The 20,763-nt window shown below is 41.8% G+C and overlaps 1 protein-coding gene across 1 annotated transcript in view; it reads right to left on the reverse strand.

Moving 5' to 3' along the window:
* Nucleotides 1-20,763, reverse strand: part of adarb1b (adenosine deaminase RNA specific B1b) — a 123,384-nt gene that overhangs the window by 66,320 nt on the left and 36,301 nt on the right. The window contains exon 2 of the mRNA XM_026144966.2: nucleotides 10,549-10,598. The gene's annotated coding sequence lies outside the window, so the exon portion shown is untranslated. The remainder of the gene's footprint in view (nucleotides 1-10,548; nucleotides 10,599-20,763) is intronic.

Consider the following 20,763-nt stretch of genomic DNA (forward strand, 5'->3'; position numbering starts at 1 on the left):
GGAGAACTACATCGTGGCAGCCAAAACACAAATGTTTGAACACCACAAGCACTGGGTGACATCACCTCCACATCCACGCTCTGTAAAATAAATATTATAGCGCAACCATTTTATTATAAAATAAACCGTGACCGCTAAGCTAACTAGTTTAAATATTTCTATTAACATTAATCTCAAAACAAAGTAAAATAATAATTTTTTGACATGCTGGTAACCGACTTGTCCACCAGTATGGTGCTGACCACAATGTAAGGCGACCGACTGGAGCATTTGAAAACGTGAGTGTGTGCGACAGCAACTCCACGTGTGTTTAGCAGTATGTCAGTTTGGCATAACTATTCCTCTTATTTCAGTTCTTATATAATGGAGATCATTCCAGAAAAATGTGACAGCCAACTCGCCATGACGCAGTCATGTTGAAAGGGCCGAGTGCCGCAGGGAGAAAACAACATCACTACAGATCACAAATGTTATTCACTCAATGGAGATAATGAAACACACACACACACATGTTGGGTATTCATATCTTGTGGGGACGTCTAATTGACATAACGCGTTCCCTAGCCTTTTACCCAAACCCTAACCATGAAAATGAATGCCTAACCCTGACCGTGACCCTAAACCTAACCATAACCAAACTGTAACTCTGTCACTAAAACCACATTTTGAGTCTCAAAAATGCCTTCAAACTTGTGTGAACCAGGATTTTGGTCCCCATAAGGGCTGTTGGGCCCCACAAGTATAGTAAACTTCAAATTTGTGTCCCCACAAAGATATGAATACACGCTCACACACACACGCACCAAATGAATCTTTGCAAGTTACTCTATCTGAAGCACCTTTTGACCTGTAATTTATACACGTGCTTGTTTTTAATCAAAGCATGCAGTTTGTGATTATTCAGTATTTGAGCTGACTCGACTGCATTTGTTTTATCAGAACAAAAATACGCCCCATTTCAAGGTGTTACAACTTTGACATTCACTCTTTTCAAAGTTTTTCCAACAAAGACACTGTAAATGTTTCACAAATTGAAATGTCACGACCTGGCATTTAAGCTAGTTGATTAAAAAAAAAAAGAAAGAACATCAACAAATAACTTCACTGCATGGGAAATCTATTTTCAAACACTAGCATTGCTGAAGTACGCTTTGTTGCCTGTGTGAGAAAAGGAGAGAACGACAGTAAGGGACAGTGAATCATGTGGTTTGAGGCATGGTGTCAACATCACCCACCGAGAGCAATCTGCTGTGGTGTAAGGATGGGGCTTTCTCTGCCAGGATAAATCTTAGTTGGCTAAATCTGAATAAAATGATTTATTTTCTCTTATATTTTTAATATTTTTAAACCTGAAAACAAAAATCAAGATTTCAGACTACGCAGATTTGTAAAAGCTAAAATCATTAGCTTCACTACACTTTGTCGGTGTCTAAAATTAGCAAAATGTCAGCAAATCCTGAGATATTTTTAGCTGTGTGACATTTCAGAAGTCAGTTTGTGGCTTAATGATTCGTCTCTGTGTGCAGGTTACAGTTAAATGATGGCTACTGTTTCAGGTCCAGATGTGACAGTGGTGCTATTGGGGATCTGTCCCCGTCAAAGAGTCTGTGGGTGGAGAAGCTTGGTTTGTGGATAAGTTGTGAGCAGTTTATTTATGTGATATCAGAAGTGTTTTAAGTTTTTAGCGAATATGATTTAAATGCAAACAACAGAACTTGTGTATTCCCACATAAAACATCTTGTTTAAGTGCTATTTTAAAATCCCAAGAGCCACAACTCTTATCTCTGACTTAAATATTCAACAGTGTCTTGAAAAGCTATAGAACAGAGCCGCAGCGTTAAAGCCAGCAGCTATGTGTTTCATGGGTTACACAGAAAATGGTCAGTAAATTTACTCAGCTGTGGGTGAGTGTTATTTCTCTCATCTGGCAAATAACAAAAAAAAGAAAAGTTGGCTGTTTCCTGCCTATTCTTCTCACCCTCTGTAGATTTTAAGCAGAACCGTGGGAGGACTTCACAAACAAGCAACTGCATTATGTTATCTGATACCAGTTATATCAGAGCGATGCAAATCTGCGATTTTAAATCCTAAAAGACTTGCAGTTTAATATACAGACATAATCCCAGTTGTAATGTTGGCAAAAATAACACTTTTTCTCCTTCAGTTGGTAGGTTTTTGATATGATAAAGGCTACAACGATAATATTATTGTTTAGATAGCTTACAAGATGCAGACATACAGCTCTTGTGCCGTCACTACAGGACGTCGGTGATATAGCAGGGTTGACTGTAAGTATGTCATCATCGTTATCTATCTCAGACCTCGTGTCCATTTATCTACACTTCCATGATTCCTGGCTACCACTGTTTACAGACTGATGGGTTTACTATGCGGTGGTAGGGAGTGCGTAGCTTGTTGAAAACCTGGAGTGTACAAAAACAGCTCATGCATGCACAATGTCTGGTGTACACTCCGTCTCTATTAATATTTGAAACCCCGCAGCTCCATCTCTTATCGCTCCGCTTCTCCCCTACCTCTGCTACCCTTAGAGCAGCTTCATACAATCCATCTGGTTTGTACTGACTGCACCCTCAGTGAGGCAGAGGGGGGGTACGCTGTGATTCATTTTAAGCAATCTCTGAATCTGGTTGCAAGATACTTTATGAAGTGCAACTCAGGCAGAATTTATATTCACCAAGTGCATGACTGTCATCCTGCAGCTAGGTATCCCAGGCTATCTGTATGTCTTATGCTGATTATGGTTAAAACGCCTTTCAAAACCAGTCGGGTAGTTGAAACGTCCGTCAGAAAACCAACAATAAAGCAGAGACTTAGAAAAGGTGTCCGTGTCAATCTCAAACATATCAAACAACAGAAAGTTGTTCATAATTTCCATTTTGATGTCTTAAGGCTGGGCTTCCCTGCTTTTTTCCTGCACCGATGTTTCTTCTGATGTTCATTAGTGTTTGAACTCACATACTGATCCTCCGGGGACTTCAGGGATAATGAGTCGAGTACAGGGTTTTTCCTGCACACGAGCATTTTATAGCCTTTTTTAATATTAAAACAGGTTTTACCAGAGGCAAACAAAAAAGCAGCAGCACTGTGACAACAGATATTTTTAATCAATGACAGCTACATTAAATTAAGAGACTCACTGCCTTTATTGTGTATGAGACAACCATGATATCCACAATCCAGTGTTAATTTTTAGGTTTAAGTAAATCCACACATCCACAAATAAATACAAGAATATACATATATACGTGCATCTCTTTAAACACAGTCTCTTTAAACCTGCAGTAATTATAGCTCGCCAATTAAATCCCTGACAGCTGTAATTATGCTAATTCTGATGTGTAATCTGATCAAGGTGAGGAGGACCACACAACAGGCTCTCTGTCCTGCCGGACATGCTGGAGAAATTCAGTAATAACAGCAGCAGCAGGACTGAGTGAAAACTGGTTAAGACCAAAACAATCTGATCTGATAAGCCACCACGCCGATTCGACTCGGTGTGGCGGCTGATTAGCGGGGCAAGCATTAGCATGTCGGCTCGGGGCCACTGTGGCACCTAAATGAGCCTCATTAATTTAAGAATGCATCTTTTCAGGAATGAAACACAAAGTAAGAACAATAGTTGGCCACCCACAGCACAGCAGCGACAACAACAAGCACCTTTAAGAGCGCAAACCTCTGCCAAGGAGGTGTGAATTTGTGTATTTTTTTGTTTTAACTGTTCACTGTCAACCTGACTTTTTGTTTTCCTTAACAAGTAATCAAGATGTTTAATTAAAAAAGGAGACGTAGCATAACTTGCAGATTTCAGTTCATATTTCAGTCTAACGTTAGCTACCAAGCTGATACTGAAATCCCCCAAAAACTGCAGCAGATGTTCTCAAAAACACAAAGATGGCTGTTTGTGTGTTAAGTGATGTGTTTCTGATTATGTTTTGTCGCGGACTGTTTATAATCCATCTCGCAGTGTCACAACGGAGCCAAACACGAGGCTGGTCGTGAAAATAATCTTCGCTTTCATATTTTACATCAATTAGATGTCAGTTTGAAGGTGAAGTGCTGACCACCACCCTTTGTTTTATCTCTGCAAACGTAATGCGATAGTCCCGAGTCTGTCAGCTGTGTAGTCTGTGCTCGTGGTGAGTGTGTTTGCTCGTGTTCTGTGATCACATTTGGATTTCTGTGCGCTATTTCCAAACATGTGTCTCTGCAGATCTGTGCACAGACATCCGAGGAGGGTTTTTCCATTTGAAATGATCTGAGAATTATGCTTAGAATGACAGATAACCAACGCAGACATGGGTGATGGATTTTTATTCCTGTGGGGGCGCTTCCATTAGTAACACTGTACGGTTTTATCTGCGAGTCTGTCGGTAATTATTGTGTAAATTGTCTGTCTGATCAAATGGGCTGATCCGAGGTACACTAATGTGTGATGCTTGCCAAGCTGGTGTTGTCTTCAGCAAGTCAATTTGTGGATGTATGTGCAAATGAATAAAGAAGCTCAATATACAGCTGGCACAAAGAAGCAATCCATATGGTTATATGACACTGAGGATGCATCATTTGCACAACAATTTAAGATAAAATATTAAATTTGTTTAATTACTCATTTGTTTTTTGGGGTTTGGGATTTTCATCATTTCATTAATGAAATTCACTAAAACCTGCAACACAAACTGTCCTGTGGTTTCTGCACTCACATGCACTGGGTTATAGAATAAGACCAGTTCAAGCTCGTCATGAACAAGCAGGATTATTGTTGTGAAGAGATTCTACTACAGGAAATCTAAAAGGTGGATGCAGCTAACACCCATTAGTTTCCATGTTGAAGCTTCCATATGAGCCCTTTAGCTGTCTTGGTGTTTTGTGATGTGATTGTAAGAGTGACGAGTGGATCTTACTGTGAATCTGCACACACCGGCTAACAACTGGTCAATCACAAGTCGTTAGCCAAAATCCATGAAACGGACTTGATCAGTATGACCTGAAATAGTTGACTGACAGAGCACCGCTTTCCCACAGACATGTGAGCACTTACAGTATCTCGTGACACTGATTCGTCTGCCATTTTGAATGCATGACAATCATGGTGACAATGTAAGATCAAATGAATAAGGCAGCAGTCACACAGGCTGCGCTGCGACCATCTGGCAACCACCGGAAAAAATGTGTATTACCCAAACAGTTGGCAAAAACCTTGTGATCGCTTTAGTCACTTGGATGAATGACGAAACATTTCTCCCTCTGAAAACAACGTCCAGATGAACACAATCGACCTTCTGGGATTTGGTCACTAGCATACTGGTGCGGTTGTAGTTTATAGACGTGTCCACAAACATGATCCAGCGACTCTCTGAGGAGTTGTGAAACTGTAAAAAGTGCAACATGAACAGGAAGCAGATTCTCTTTGTGTTCAAGGTAAAAATGATGCTTTTTCAAACATGTTGGTGCAGCGCTGAGGCACAAGTTTTCCTCTGAAGGTGAACCTTCTACAATTCCTTTATACATGACACTTTCTAAAGTTTAGTTACTGCTCATTTAGCAGTTATAAATACTTGCTAACTACAAGCTAATTACAGGCAAATGTGGCAAAATGTTAATAACCAAAACAATCAATCTGAGACGTTTGGTGCAGAAACTTTTTTGCAACCCTTTAGCAACAGCCAGCAACCTCCAGGAACCCCTGCAGCCAGTCAGGAAATGCACATTTTCTGGTGGTTGTATCATATCTCCAATATGGCAAATAACTTTTGAGCAGAGTGCTTAAAACATGACATCACGTGACGAACTTTAATATGACAGGAAGCCCTATTCAGACATGAATGGCATAAATGTCTGAAGTAAAGTTTAAACAGTGAATGGCTGCAGAATTAAAGCACTTTGAAATCAGATGATTCTTTCTGATACACCTGTATATTATCCAAGGGGTTCTATTACATGCCACAAGTGTAGAGTCATACCTACAGTGACTATATTTACAATATGTCAGAACCAAATAATAATACCTACCTAATAATTTATCCAAGAGGTATACAGAGCTGCTGTTAAAGTGAAGATATGTAAACACAATCCCGCCATTGTAGCGATAAAAAGTTCAATCATGGTCTAACGCTCTGTCTGGCAGTTTGTGCGGTTTAAAACAGATGTCATTGAAACACTAAGCAGACTGAGTCTGCAGGATTGAATCTACACTATCAGCGACAGCAGCTGCTTATTGCAGATTTGTCTGAATGACTGCACTGTTTTCACATCTGGTCACTGCTTTCCAGCTTCCAAAAAGATGCGGGCTTTGATACCGGACGCTTCGCCGTCGGTGTGGTCAAAGGCGAGGATGGACGGGCAGACAAGTTCAATAACCAGTTACATGCTGGAAAAAAAGAAAACGACAAGCAGCTTAACAGGGTGTCGGTAATAAGTGTGAAAAAAAGCAGCTCCAGATGCGTTCTTCACATATAAAGACGCGTTAATCAAAGCGATCCGGTGCTCTGAACCGCTCTGGCTGCTGGATCACACACAACATATGAGGCATCTGAAGTGAGACGAGCCAAAACACTGGAACATAATTCTATTAAGAAATAAGGCGATGTTTATTTTATGATACTTTACAATGCTGATGTTGATTTTCACACAGCACACTGTGCTCATCAGCAAAGCATCCTAATCAGCTGCTTTCCAAGAGCAACATCAGAGGGAAATGATTTATGAGGATGAGAATCTGAGATTAGAGGACAGATGATGGAAGGAACTTTGAGGCAGAAGCCAATTTTACACAATCACGTCTCCTCTCTACCAATAAAACTAATACTGTTCCAGCCAGGCTTTCACTTTGACTGAATAACTTGTTCCTTGTGTTTCTCTGGATTTGATTTTTTAGGTAGACACACTTGACAAGCTGCTACGAGTAAAGACATCGGCCCAAAGTACAGTACTGTGCAAGCATCTTGAGCCTCCCCTCATTTCTTTACGTTTTGCTTCCAAAGAAACAGATTTTTTTTTCCCCAACGTGAGCTTGAGAAATTCATTTTGATTTATTTCACTGAATGCATGCAAAATACCAAAGATAAAGCCGTTTAAGAGGCAGCAAAGTGATTCCCAAAGAGCTATTAGCTGAAAATTTGACACTTCCCAGCAGGTTCGCAGTGTCCTAAAAAATGTTGATGAAACTGGATGAGTGGAGGATAAAAGCAGCAGATGAACAGTATTTGAAAGTCATGTCCTTAAGAAAAAGGAAAACATCCAGTAAGGACCTGAGAGTTGCACCTGTTCCTTCAGCTGATCCATCTGCTGTTCACCGAAACCTGATCAGAAAAGGTCTCAGTAGAAGGATGGCTGTCAAGCAGGGAGAAAAGGCTGAAGTGTGTGAATATGAAAAGAAGAATACAGAAGAGAGATATTACAGTGAACACATGCAGCCATCTGTAAAGTACGGTGAAAACTCTGACACGGTTTGGGGCAGCATTTCAGCCTGAGGTGCTGGAGATCAAGACGGATGAAAATATAAACACAGAGAAGTACCGTCAGAATCTACAAAGGGTTTGGCAGCAGATTCACTTTTCAGCACGACAATGATCCCAAATGCAGTAAAAGGACACCCGGATGGAAAAACACAGAGTGGGACACCATCAGTCATGGACTGGCCTCCCCAGAGCCCGGACCTCAGCCCTACTGAAGCAGTGTGTGACCAGAGAACAGAACAAAAGGCAGAAACATGCAGAGGAGAGCTCTGACTGTCCTTCACAGAGGCTGCAGGACTCTTCCTGAACATGCTTAAAGAAATGAGAGAAAGACTCAGACTGTGCTAAAGAATAAAGGCGTTCATATCAAATATTGACTTTCAAGGTCGTTAGAATTTTACAAACAGTTTTTGCCAAACAAAAACAAAAACAGGCCTGTTTGCAAATGTTTCAATAAACAGCTGCGCGTTTTCTCATTTTTCTAGCAAAATATTTAAAATATTTGACTTTTTACATATTAAAAAAGATTTATTGTGGAAACATCGAACTTTGCTTCGAATCCTCAGGAAAAGTTTGATCTGTTTCCTGAGCAACGGAGACCACATCTGCTTTCGGCTTGTTACAGGGTTCCTGTAACTAAAACATGTGGTCATCTAATCTTCTGCATCTGGTCAGCGTCAGACTGGTCAGAAACACGCTGGACAGAAATATATGAGGTGACAGAGGAAGTTGCACAGAGAGATATTGACACAAAGATGCCATGTGACGTGAGACGAGCAGGTGGATGTTGGTTTCGGGAAAACAAACTGGAGTTTGGATCGCTTACACTGCAGCCGGCAGATGTGGTGAAGAATCATACTCGTAATTGGAGTCAGTCAAATCTGAATAAACAGAAACAATTTTCCTATTTTTAGATTCAAAGTGACTTACCGGCCTGTTCCCAATTCCCTCCCTGATACATGGGTCGTGTAGCCCTCCAAATGTGCGCTGCTGCATTGCTTACACATGTATAAAAACGGTGTACTTATGACACCTATGAAATATGTCTAGCCTAGTTCTTTTGGTCATAAAGATTCAATCATCTGAAGGAGTAACCTCGGCAGCACCAGCACAAAGTCTACAGCTGAGCTACCTTTTCTTCTTAAATCTGGTGCTTTGGTCACTGTGCACATCGCCTGCTCGCTGAAAAATACTAAAAAAAATACAGAAATGCTGTCAAATGCTTTTTCACCCAGCAGCATCGCATCACATCGTAGCTGGGTCAGTGTCAGCTATCTCGCCAACACCGCACTAAATATTCATTACTATAATGGCGGTGAGGCACAATACTGCTGGCTGTGTTTCCAATCACAGAAACTACGAGAATGTTACACACACACACACACACACACACACACACACACACACACACACACACACACACACACACACACACACAGAGAATAAGGCATTGGCTGGAAATTTAGCATTACAAATAATGGAAATTAACAGCAGGTCTGGCTTGCATGTCTGTATGGAAAGGGGCTGTTTTTTAATTAGAAGATGTAAGCAAACAAATATGTGCTTGTGTCGCCAAATGTGCATTGTGTGTCTGTATTCGTGTGTGTGCGTTTGGGGTTGATTCAGATGCGAATGCTTGTCGAGCCGTGAGGTAGATGTTTGCGGTTTAGGAGTGTCTGCTCAGCGGGAGCAGCAGATGACGAAGCCAGACATAGCTGGCCATGATGCTTCATGATTTTCTATACTTTTTTACGCCACCACCTTCACCCTGGGATAAATGAAACAGTCCTTAGGAAGTTCTCTGCAGGGTGCCTTCACCTGAGCCCCGCGGGGGAAGGCCTCATGTTGTGAAACGCAGCGATCAGAGTCTTTTCAAGATGGCCCTCTTCGCTTCCTGACAGTTCCTCCTCGCCGGGCACCCAGCATGAAAATGAAGACTATTTAGGAGGCGCACAAGGAGGACGGTAAATGTCTCCTCTTGTCAATAGCACAGCCCAGGTCGGAGCGGTCCCTGGCTCTCAGAGATAACGTATCTATTCAACTTAAGATATCTTGCTTTAAAGACGTGCTCAACCATAAAATAGGCACCAGCAAGAGGCTTATACTGATCAAAACTGGGACAGCAGAGGCCAAGATATCCAAACCTCCAGGTACTAAGTGAAATCAAAATCCAGACTGTGCTGTATATAACATATAAAATATATCAAATAAGTGCCTGCATGCTTTCTAATGACCAGCAGGGGCGTTTTATTGCAAAAGTAAACCAATAAGTGTGTTCACTTGTTTTTATTGTAACAAAAATGAATAAATCAATAATAGTCGTTATAAAAAAAAAAAAAATAACACTTAAAAATCGAAGCCAAGTTCTTTGAATGATGAGGAAAAAAACAACAACAGCTAAACATCGACCACTGACATGAGTCGGTGTCGTCTTGGTCGCCTAAAGACCCCAACAGTCAACGACGCTGATGACTTTTTAAAATTTGTTTTTACTGCACAGCTGCAACATATACACATATTTGCACGGCTTACAATGAATCAACCTGACGCAGAGGAGCAGGGCTTGTGACATTCAGCTGAAATGGGGGTAAATGGAGGAGATGTAGCAAAGGAAAGGGGGAAGAGTGCAGGATCCCCCGGTACTTGAGCAATTCTAAAAATAGAAACACTGGAGCAGATACACCGAATGGGAAAAAAAGACATGAAAAGGGGAAGAGAAACTGCGAATATCCACTGTGTTGTAAAGCTGAATACCAGGAGTGATGTGTGCTGGCATCATGCGCCGATATAACTGACACCGCTGTTTATGAACTCTGTCTCGTACCGAACACGAAGCCGCTTCATTTCTCACTGACAGGTAATGTTACCCCTCATTTGGCCACCATCACTGGAGGGACTCCAGCTTTGAATGAGTCCTGTAGTCAGCAGATGTCACCTTATATATAATACCGAACGTGTCTCGCATGTTCCAAACAACTTTTTGTTGACTAGATTGTCTCCACAATAGATGACGAGAGCGTAGTGGTACATTTCTACAGCAAAGCACTAAAAAGCTTCTTTTGCTGAACTCACCGTTGTGCAGAGAACTCTGAGGGACAGCAGCTATTTACCACACGCCGAACCTGAAGGAGAAAAAAGAAGATTATTAATAAAATGTGTGACATGTAAAGGTCCTGGACACATTTCTGCTGCATCAGTCTCACACATATCTAAATAGCTATTAAAAATACTGAGATATTACGGTGATGTTGTGTCCAGTTAAAACAAACAGCCCATTTGTCATCGTCGTGTTATGGACTATAGTGTCACGCACAGAGTGTATTACTTCTTAAAGAGAGCTGACGTGACTTCTTCTGAAGAGATGCTGGAAAATCATGCCGGAGCAGAAATGAAACAAATCAAGGTCAAGAATCTCTCCCGGCATCCAGCACAGTCACGGATCACCACGGCATGTGAAGAAACTGCCCGGCCACCATCCCTGACCCCGCCCCGGGCGGCTCGCTCGACTCTGACCAGCAGCGAGACACAGCACAGCAGCAACGAACAAACAGTGGCAAGAAACACGCAACACATCCGAGGAGACTTGTAAACAGGGAGCAGATGCTGAGCCGTTGTCCAATCGCATTAGTAACTGTTAGAGACAGAGAGGTGTCCCGAAAACAACAGGCAGAGTTGACACTAGAAAGGTTAGCATGGACTGAAAGTGAATGGCAGGCTTCTAAATGAATTAAAGTTACTCGTCTCACACTTCCCTGCAAACCTGTCCTTCAACAGTGACAAAGAGCGAAAAGAGCAAATGCCACAAAGTTTAAGAGTCAGTAACACATTTAACGCTGACACCAGGAAAAGTGCATGAGGAATAATGCTCTCACACAAGTTCCATTAAATGTGTGTGTTAAGAGTAACACTGTGGCTGTTAACCCATAATCCACTTTATGAAATCACTGCAATATCATTTATACTTTACATAGTAGGGCTGCACGATTAATCGTTAGAAAATCGCAATCTCGATTCATACTTATGTGCGATCTCATTTCCAAATGACAACAATTTAAAAAAAAAAAAGAGGAAAAAAAAAGAAGACGACAACGATTGTACCGCATTTTGATCCGGGACGTAATCTGCATGAAAACAAGCGCTCACTCTTCCTGCTCAACAGATGACAAGGGCGGAGCCTTATACCATGTGATACAGAAGCTGGCGGCTAAAAAAACAACAGAGAAGACATCAGGGATGACGAGAAAGTGACAGGAGAAAATCCGTCCCGGTCAACCACCCAAACATCAATAACGGGAACCTTACACAGCGCTTCCCTATACACGTCGAACTCCCGCAGGCACAAAGAAATTACGGAGGCTATCACTTATCACCTGACCAAAGATATGGCTCCCATCAACACTGTGCAAAACGAGGGATTTAGGAAAATGATCAACACCCTAGACAAACGCTACACAGTGCCGTCCCGCAACTATTTTTCTATTGTTGCACTACCTGCTCTGTACACGCAGTGTCGAGCAACGGTGGAGACTGAATTTCAAGCAGTACAACATTTGCGGCAACGACAAAACGTGAGACATTTGTTGTTTTTATGTTTATTTATTGTTTTTATGTTCAGTCTCAACTGTTACGAAGTTGATGTGCAGTTAATAAGTGCAATAAATATTTATACTGGAAAAGAAAATGGTGAGAGAATCGTGATCTCAATTCTGGGCCAAAAAATCGTGATTCTCATTTTATGCAAAATCGTGCAGCCCTATTACATAGTATATAAATTTGAATAATTGTGAACTCTATAGTCAAAATTACCGGTTACAAATGCAAACCAGCATTTCTTTGTAGCTGGAGCTTCACATTATGAGCATTCATTATAGTCAAATAATGAAGCAGTCGCAGGTACATCAAAATGTTCGTCACCGACTTCGTGTTTTTAATGTGTCTTTAAAACAAGACAGCCATCATTTTTGCATTTTTTGACAGCAGATCAGTTTGAAATATCGCACAAGCGATGGAAGAAGAAGGAGCAGCCTAAGTTAGCTACTAGTGACAATCTGCACATCAGGCTAAACAACTTTCACTGCACACTGTTTGCAGACTAACACCATGTGCATGTGCAGGACCAGACAGCAGCTGCTCAGAGGCTGATGGGACACACCAATTATTAGTTTGTTCCGGTATCCCCAAATTTCTCTGACCTGATGGAATAAAATATATTTGCCGTCACCAGCAAACCCATGTTTACTTATTGTCAAATCAATAACACCCAACAAACCAGTTACACAATGAAACATGAACTATTAGCTGTGCATTTAAAAAAGACTAGCTGGGTCTGTATTGTGGACCACGTGGTATCTGCTGGGCATACGTGCAACTCAGTCTATGTGTGTCATACTCATATCTGTATTCAACACAGTCGCCAGGATGCATTAAATCTCTCTGAGCTTCCTCAAGGAGCCATCTTCCTCCAAATTACACTCAGTTTCCTCCTCCTAGGTTCTGTGCACCACCACAGACTTCCTTAGTTCAAGAGCTAGAACAAAAGCATAGCATTAGCTGTTTAGGAACTGCAGCATTTTTTATACACGCCCTCGTTTTCAGAAGCTCAAAAGTAATGGGACAAACTACTTTTATATACTCGGATGAAAATCCTTTGCAGACAATGACTGCCTGAGGTTTAAAACCCATGGAAATCATCAAATGCTGTGTTTCCTCCCCTGAGATGCTCTGCCAGGCCTTTACTGCCGCCTTCAGTTGCTGCTTGTTTGTGGGTGTTTTTGTGGGTTTTTGTGCTTTCACTTTTTGTCTTCAGTAACTGAAAAGCCTGCTCTGTTGGGTTGAGATCAGGTGAATGATTTGGTCACTGAAGATTCTCCCTTGAGAAACTCCTCAGTTTTGTAGCATTTGGATGAATCTGTGCAGAGACTACAGCCTCGTAAGTAACGTTTACAGGGAGTGCAGAATTATTAGGCAAGTTGTATTTTTGAGGAATAATTTTATTATTGAACAACAACCATGTTCTCAATGAACCCAAAAAACTCATTAATATCAAAGCTGAATGTTTTTGGAAGTAGTTTTTAGTTTTAGTTTTAGCTATTTTAGGGGGATATCTGTGTGTGCAGGTGACTATTACTGTGCATAATTATTAGGCAACTTAACAAAAAACAAATATATACCCATTTCAATTATTTATTTTTACCAGTGAAACCAATATAACATCTCCACATTCACAAATAGACATTTCTGACATTCAAAAACAAAACAAAAACAAATCAGCGACCAATATAGCCACCTTTCTTTGCAAGGACACTCAAAAGCCTGCCATCCATGGATTCTGTCAGTGTTTTGATCTGTTCACCATCAACATTGCGTGCAGCAGCAACCACAGCCTCCCAGACACTGTTCAGAGAGGTGTACTGTTTTCCCTCCTTGTAAATCTCACATTTGATGATGGACCACAGTTTCTCAATGGGGTTCAGATCAGGTGAACAAGGAGGCCATGTCATTAGTTTTTCCTCTTTTATACCCTTTCTTGCCAGCCACGCTGTGGAGTACTTGGACGCGTGTGATGGAGCATTGTCCTGCATGAAAATCATGTTTTTCTTGAAGGATGCAGACTTCTTCCTGTACCACTGCTTGAAGAAGGTGTCTTCCAGAAACTGGCAGTAGGACTGGGAGTTGAGCTTGACTCCATCCTCAACCCGAAAAGGCCCCACAAGCTCATCTTTGATGATACCAGCCCAAACCAGTACTCCACCTCCACCTTGCTGGCGTCTGAGTCGGACTGGAGCTCTCTGCCCTTTACCAATCCAGCCACGGGCCCATCCATCTGGCCCATCAAGACTCACTCTCATTTCATCAGTCCATAAAACCTTAGAAAAACCAGTCTTGAGATATTTCTTGGCCCAGTCTTGACGTTTCAGCTTGTGTGTCTTGTTCGGTGGTGGTCGTCTTTCAGCCTTTCTTACCTTGGCCATGTCTCTGAGTATTGCACACCTTGTGCTTTTGGGCACTCCAGTGATGTTGCAGCTCTGAAATATGGCCAAACTGGTGGCAAGTGGCATCTTGGCAGCTGCACGCTTGACTTTTCTCAGTTCATGGGCAGTTATTTGGCGCCTTGGTTTTTCCACACGCTTCTTGCGACCCTGTTGACTATTTTGAATGAAACGCTTGATTGTTCGATGATCACGCTTCAGAAGCTTTGCAATTTTGAGACTGCTGCATCCCTCTGCAAGATATCTCACTATTTTTGACTTTTCTGAGCCTGTCAAGTCCTTCTTTTGACCCATTTTGCCAAAGGAAAGGAAGTTGCCTAATAATTATGCACACCTGATATAGGGTGTTGATGTCATTAGACCACACCCCTTCTCATTACAGAGATGCACATCACCTAATATGCTTAATTGGTAGTAGGCTTTCGAGCCTATACAGCTTGGAGTAAGACAACATGCATGAAGAGGATGATGTGGACAAAATACTCATTTGCCTAATGATTCTGCACTCCCTGTATTTACGAAGGGCCTGACACAGACCAGTGGTCACATTAAATAATATTAAATGCCATTAAAACAGCACATAAACAAGTTAAAATACAGAATAAATTAGACCAGTAAAATTATCAACAAAAAGGTTTTGAGTCCAGAGAGTTCGCTGTAACTGTAACACCCATCTTCAATCTGTGTACACTTTAGTATTCATCCCGCTGCTCCAATCACCAGTCACATCATCAATAAACATGTGGTGTCCCGGTTCCGCTGCAAAGCCGTGCATGACCATGCTGTAACATTTCCTTCACCGTATTTGATGGATAATGTGTTAAGCTTTGGATCAGGAGCTTTTCCACCCCACAAACTGCAGAACTTTCTATCTAGGAGAAAACAAGCGATCAACAAAAAATATGGTCTTACATATTTAATTCTCCATTTCACACGCCTCGTGAAATATTGGGTTGACGCTCAAGTCCCTGAAGGTCAGTGAAATACATTCTTCTCTATAACGAAATCAAACACCACGCCATTCTATGTCATGCCTATTCAATACACCCTGAATCAAATACTCCTCGTGCTCTCCATATTTACAAAAACACGTCTAACTTCTATCTGGTCCTCAGGACCCCGTATTGATTTATCCTAAGTAAAGCTGACTGTTACAAATGAATGGCCTCAGCAGAATTTAGTGATCCCAAAACGTCAATACATGAGTAATGTCTGGGTCACCGTCGCATTGCATTGACTAATATTACCCACCATGTACACTCCATCCTTGGTTTCGTGCAATACAAATACAGTAAAATGCGCAGTAAGAAAAAACAAACACTGCATATCAAACTGGAGAATCTACGAAGTGTGTGTATAACAGCTTTGGTTTCTTTTTGTTAACACAGTGTAAGATTTGTTACATAAGCTGTGAGTCACCTTGTGTTTCCTCCCTCTTGTGTCTTATGACCGAGTATCACAACAGAGGAGGAGCAGAGGCTACACTAGCCATCGTGCCGCCTAGTCTCTCAGGGGGCGAGTGTATGCTACCGCTAATTTAGCAGCAGCAAATGCATCAATTTGAGTTTAAGAATATTCAGCTCCTGCTACTATCTGCTCTGGGGATTCTGCCTTGCCTCCTCCGCTAACTATCATGAGCAGAAGAGGAAAAAAAGATGTGAGGCTCATGGTGACAGCACGGAGAACGCTGCTGGCTCTTGAACTGTGAGAATGTCTGAAATGAAACAATGCTTTAAGAAAGTGAAATCTCAGAGAAATGGAGGGTGATAACTTGAAATGACCCCTTCTCCCCACTAGCAGAAGCAAAGATGTGCAGCTAGGTCTCCAACAAACACGGCTCCTGATTCAGTGTTTTTTCTCTCTTCCTTGCATAGACTCTGCACTCTTAGTGATTACAGCTGTACTTTCCACATGAGCAGCCAAAAACAGAGGCAGATGTTACTCGAGATAAACCAAAGACAGGAACTGGTATGCAATTTAACGTTAACGAATCACGAACGACATCGGCAGGTTGCTGATTCCTAAATGCGTTTTACATATCATACGGCTTAATTTGTGAAACAAACAAAGGCTTTTCAAGTGCCAACTGCTGTTAATGAAGCCTTCTGTACGCTAATCCAAACTTTGAACACAGTCCAATTAACCCCGATTCCACACTGAGAAAAAGTTCACTTGTATTTTAACATCACATTTACCAGAGGGCAAGACGCTCAAATCGGTGCTCAGTGATCTGTTTCTTCCTTTCAGTTAGAGAAGAGAGAGTCGCTGCCATGCACAAGAAAAGTGTAATAATATAATATTAATTCATCAGCGGGTTCACTAGTCATTTTAAAAACATTTGCATTCTCACTTCAGACCAAATTGCAACCTCTGGGGCTGAAAAATGAAGCCAAAGATTAAGTGCCAGAAACTGCAGCTTCTCGAAGCAAATCAATCCCCACAGAGACCCGAGTTCAAATCCCCGACTTGACAGCAGAAATAAACATGTTTGCAGACTGGTACGAAAACTGCTTTGGTTGTCAACACAGTAGCTAACTGGGGGGATGCTTTACCGTGAAGTCTACAGTTTACGAGCATACTCTGGATTGACATAAATGCCACGTGTGTCTTATGCTTATTAGCCACGTGGACTGATTGGAATTCCAGAAACCACCAATAACTCCACGACACCGCTATCTTACAGCACCAACACATAAACGCCATTCATGCTTAAGATTGGTTGTTTATTTTATTCCATTGCACTCACACTCCATTACATAATCCAACTACGGAAAACACCCCACCCGTGCAACCCTTTCCCAACAGCGTCAGTGAGCGAGCTGTGAAGCAGCCTCCAGCTTCGATCATTGATGAGGAACAATGGAAGTTGGGAAACGTCTTTTAATTACATAACCTCTCTCATTGACCTCCGTGTGACATTTACTACCCACGATTCAGAAGCATCTGTAAGAGTTACCACTGGGTGGAAGCAGGTCAAAGTGACATAGTGGATAATGCTATGTAGGTGATAGATGACTGCAGCAAACTTCAGCGCGCTTCAGCATCATTATGCAGATGGTGTGACAGCCGACGGTTTTTTGAGGCTGTTTGCTGCCAAAAAGCCTTCACTTTTAAAGCTGAAGTCAGGGATTAGGATGAAAGTCACATACGAGGGAAGTGTGTGAGGGGGGAGTGAATGACTCACTCTCAAATACTCCAAATGCTGCTGCAAAGGTATCTTTGGGGAATTAGCATCTTGTCTCTCCTGTGGAGCTGCTCAGCGGACCATCGCAGATGGCTTTAAATGTTAGTTGCTGAGTCCGTGTGAAGGTGGGTATACGCGGTCAGCAAATCCACCCTGGTTAATAAATTATTTTAAGCTACGTGCAGCAGCATAAACCTTTCCACCCTTTGAATTAAAGAGGTGATCAAAGCTGCCCTGCTAATGTCAAAATATGACATGAAGAAACAACTGATGCAACACAGGGTTTCATATTTGACACATCAAGTCGAGTGTCACAATGAAATAAAGAACAACAAAGCACAGAGTCGAATCTTCCTTTTACAAAAATAAACTTCATGTCTTCCTAAAAACAGAACCAGTGTGTCCAAAGCTCTCCAGTGCCTATCTTATTTCCTTGTCCCGCCCAAATCTCTGCCCACATCCTTTCTTTTCCCCCAACCATCTGTTTTTCTTGCTTGCTCAGAGAAAAATGCCTTTTTTGACACCTCTGACAGCTTTGTGCATCTTGCCAGCATTCAAAGCGCCAAAACATCTCAGCCTAAACCCCACAAGACGCTACAGCAGGTTCAGTTTCGACTGATTCTCAGCAAAAAGTAAAGAAATAGTAATTAAGCCCAAAACTCAAACAAATTCTTTAAATATTACTAATGCAAATAAAGTCAGCATCTGAGGATTACATAAACAAATTCATTAACTGATAAGGAAGTAAAACAATCCAATTTTATGAACACCATAAATGAATCTCATTTCACTTAATCAAAATCAAACAGGCGATCTGTCAACGCACAGCTAACTGATCTGACCGCTGCATTTCCCCATCTCTGACTCAACCATTGCACCAAGGGGTATACCACAAAATAAATGAGACACTCTTGACATTTCAACAGAGGACAAAAATACAAATACTTCATAAATAATAGTCACCTCATCAAGAGAAATTATGCCTGAGAGCCACTTTTACATAACCCAGCGTGGCACGGCTTACGCACAATGTACTGTAGCAATGTGCAGACACACCATCAGTCTGATTAACCCTTTGGCTTGTAATGTAAATTATTCAGAGCCACACATTAGAATGGAAGCAACGCGCTGTTGTACTAAAAGAGGTCAGTGCTGTTTGACTGAGCACATTACTTACATTTTGACCTGCGGCGTCTCCGACAGCAACAGTGATTGCGCGTGTTTGCATCCATATATGTTTTACACATATTAGCTGCTCAAGGCATTAACAAAATGTATGTAATCTGCTCTTAGCTCTTCATCTGGACATCAGTAGTTAGTTATGCACAGTGACTTTAGCCCTGTAGTCATTTCAGAGTGTTTAAGCCTTAATTCTGTTACACTATAAGCAGTTGGTATGAACACATAGTAACTCAAATTTACAATAAAAAAATAAGAGTCCTATAATCTGCCATAGTGTAATACATCCAAATTAATTTGAAGATATCTTTATGAAGGTGAATATGCGGAATTTTCAGGCAAAGGATAAGATTTCTGGTACCTGGAGCTTTCTGGTTTATTCTGTTGTAGCAGTGTTGGCCAATCATATTGGGGCCTGCTTTGATTGCATGCAGGTAAATCATCCATGTGGACAGTAAAAAAGGGATTGCATCTGCAGAAATGGAATCTCACATCAACTACTGTCTAATAGTGATTTAGCTTTTATTTGCTCTTCAAAATTTATCTGCACTCGTACTAATCTCCAGACGCAACAGGAAGTCCTGGCCTGGATATGTGCTGACTGTACTGGAAACCCAAAAGCACTGTCCCCAAAGGCTAAGTCAGCAGATCAGAGGATGGACTGTTTCAGAAGAAATTATTATTATTATTTTTGTGCTTTAGGTGTCGTGGTCAGATCAGTCAGGTTAATATAATGGCAACATTCAGAAGAAGCCAGCCATGTCAGTGATCACCAGAACCTATGGCCGCAGCATCTTTTTTACCATTTCGAAGCATCAGTGTCACAAGGCTCTTACAGATGGCGAGATAAGCAGCTCCACAACAGCTACAAAGGTCTCTGAATCGCAAACAGGGCCCGCCACGTGACTCTAACACTGTAGGAACCAGTGCAGGATGAGAAAGGAGAGCTCTGGATCATTAAGAACAGTTCCCATAGGAAAGTACAACTTTTCCAGCTAGACATCATCCTCAGATTCACCTCTGCTAAGACAGCGATCACGGACTATTCTGTGTGAGGAGGGAAAGGAGACTGCCCGAGTGAAGAAGGAGTCGCACACAAAGCTTGCAAATGTACCGAAGGACAGTAAGGGCAATCATCCATCATATGGAAGTCAGCTGAAAGGCTTCAGGAGACCATTAACTCCGCATTTCCTAAAGTACCTAGGAATCCCTGGCTTCGGGCTCAGAAAGGTGCTTAAGGCTGTGGCAGATGAGGCAGAAGAAGGAAGCTTCTAGCACTGGTACAGAAGGAAGGACAGGACACAGAGGTAAATACAAGAGCCCTACAGTCTGTAGTGGGGAAACATGCCGAGAACTGTTCCACCACCTTGGGCTGTTCAGAGATGAAAGGAGTAAAATACAGGTTGACGGGTGGGCTCCTGGCTGACTACTGTACATCACACAGCAAAACCTAGTAACTGGCTAACCTGTAGGGGTCTTTTGTTTTGTTTTTTTGTTACTCAGACCAAATAGTTCCATTTAGCTGCTTGGTACTACAGAGTTTTGACCTCAGTACATAATAATGAAGTATTTCCACTATAAAACCTACAGTTTCCATAAAGCTGCGATGACTTTGAAGTTTGGCTGGCGTGTGAGTGCGGTGAACAAACCGCTTTGCTTGACATACAGCTTTATGGGGAGTAAAACCCACATCAGTCCACTATGCAGTTAAGCTGATGAGAGACAACAGAGACAGTGCTGGTCAGCGGTGAAGCCGAAGCCCAAAACATCTTGCAACAGCCTGTTTATGCATCTCTGCCACAAAAATCAACAGCTTCTGTGAGGTCCAGTTTGACTTGGATTCTTACAGACTCCTGCATGTTGGAGCTCTTCCCATCAAATGCTTTTGAGCTAAATACCACAGCAACACCCCATTACACTCGCTGCTCGTTTAAA

Source organism: Astatotilapia calliptera, chromosome 16 (genome assembly GCF_964374335.1).
Source record: "Astatotilapia calliptera chromosome 16, fAstCal68.1, whole genome shotgun sequence".
In the NCBI taxonomy this organism is placed as follows: Eukaryota; Metazoa; Chordata; class Actinopteri; order Cichliformes; family Cichlidae; genus Astatotilapia; species Astatotilapia calliptera.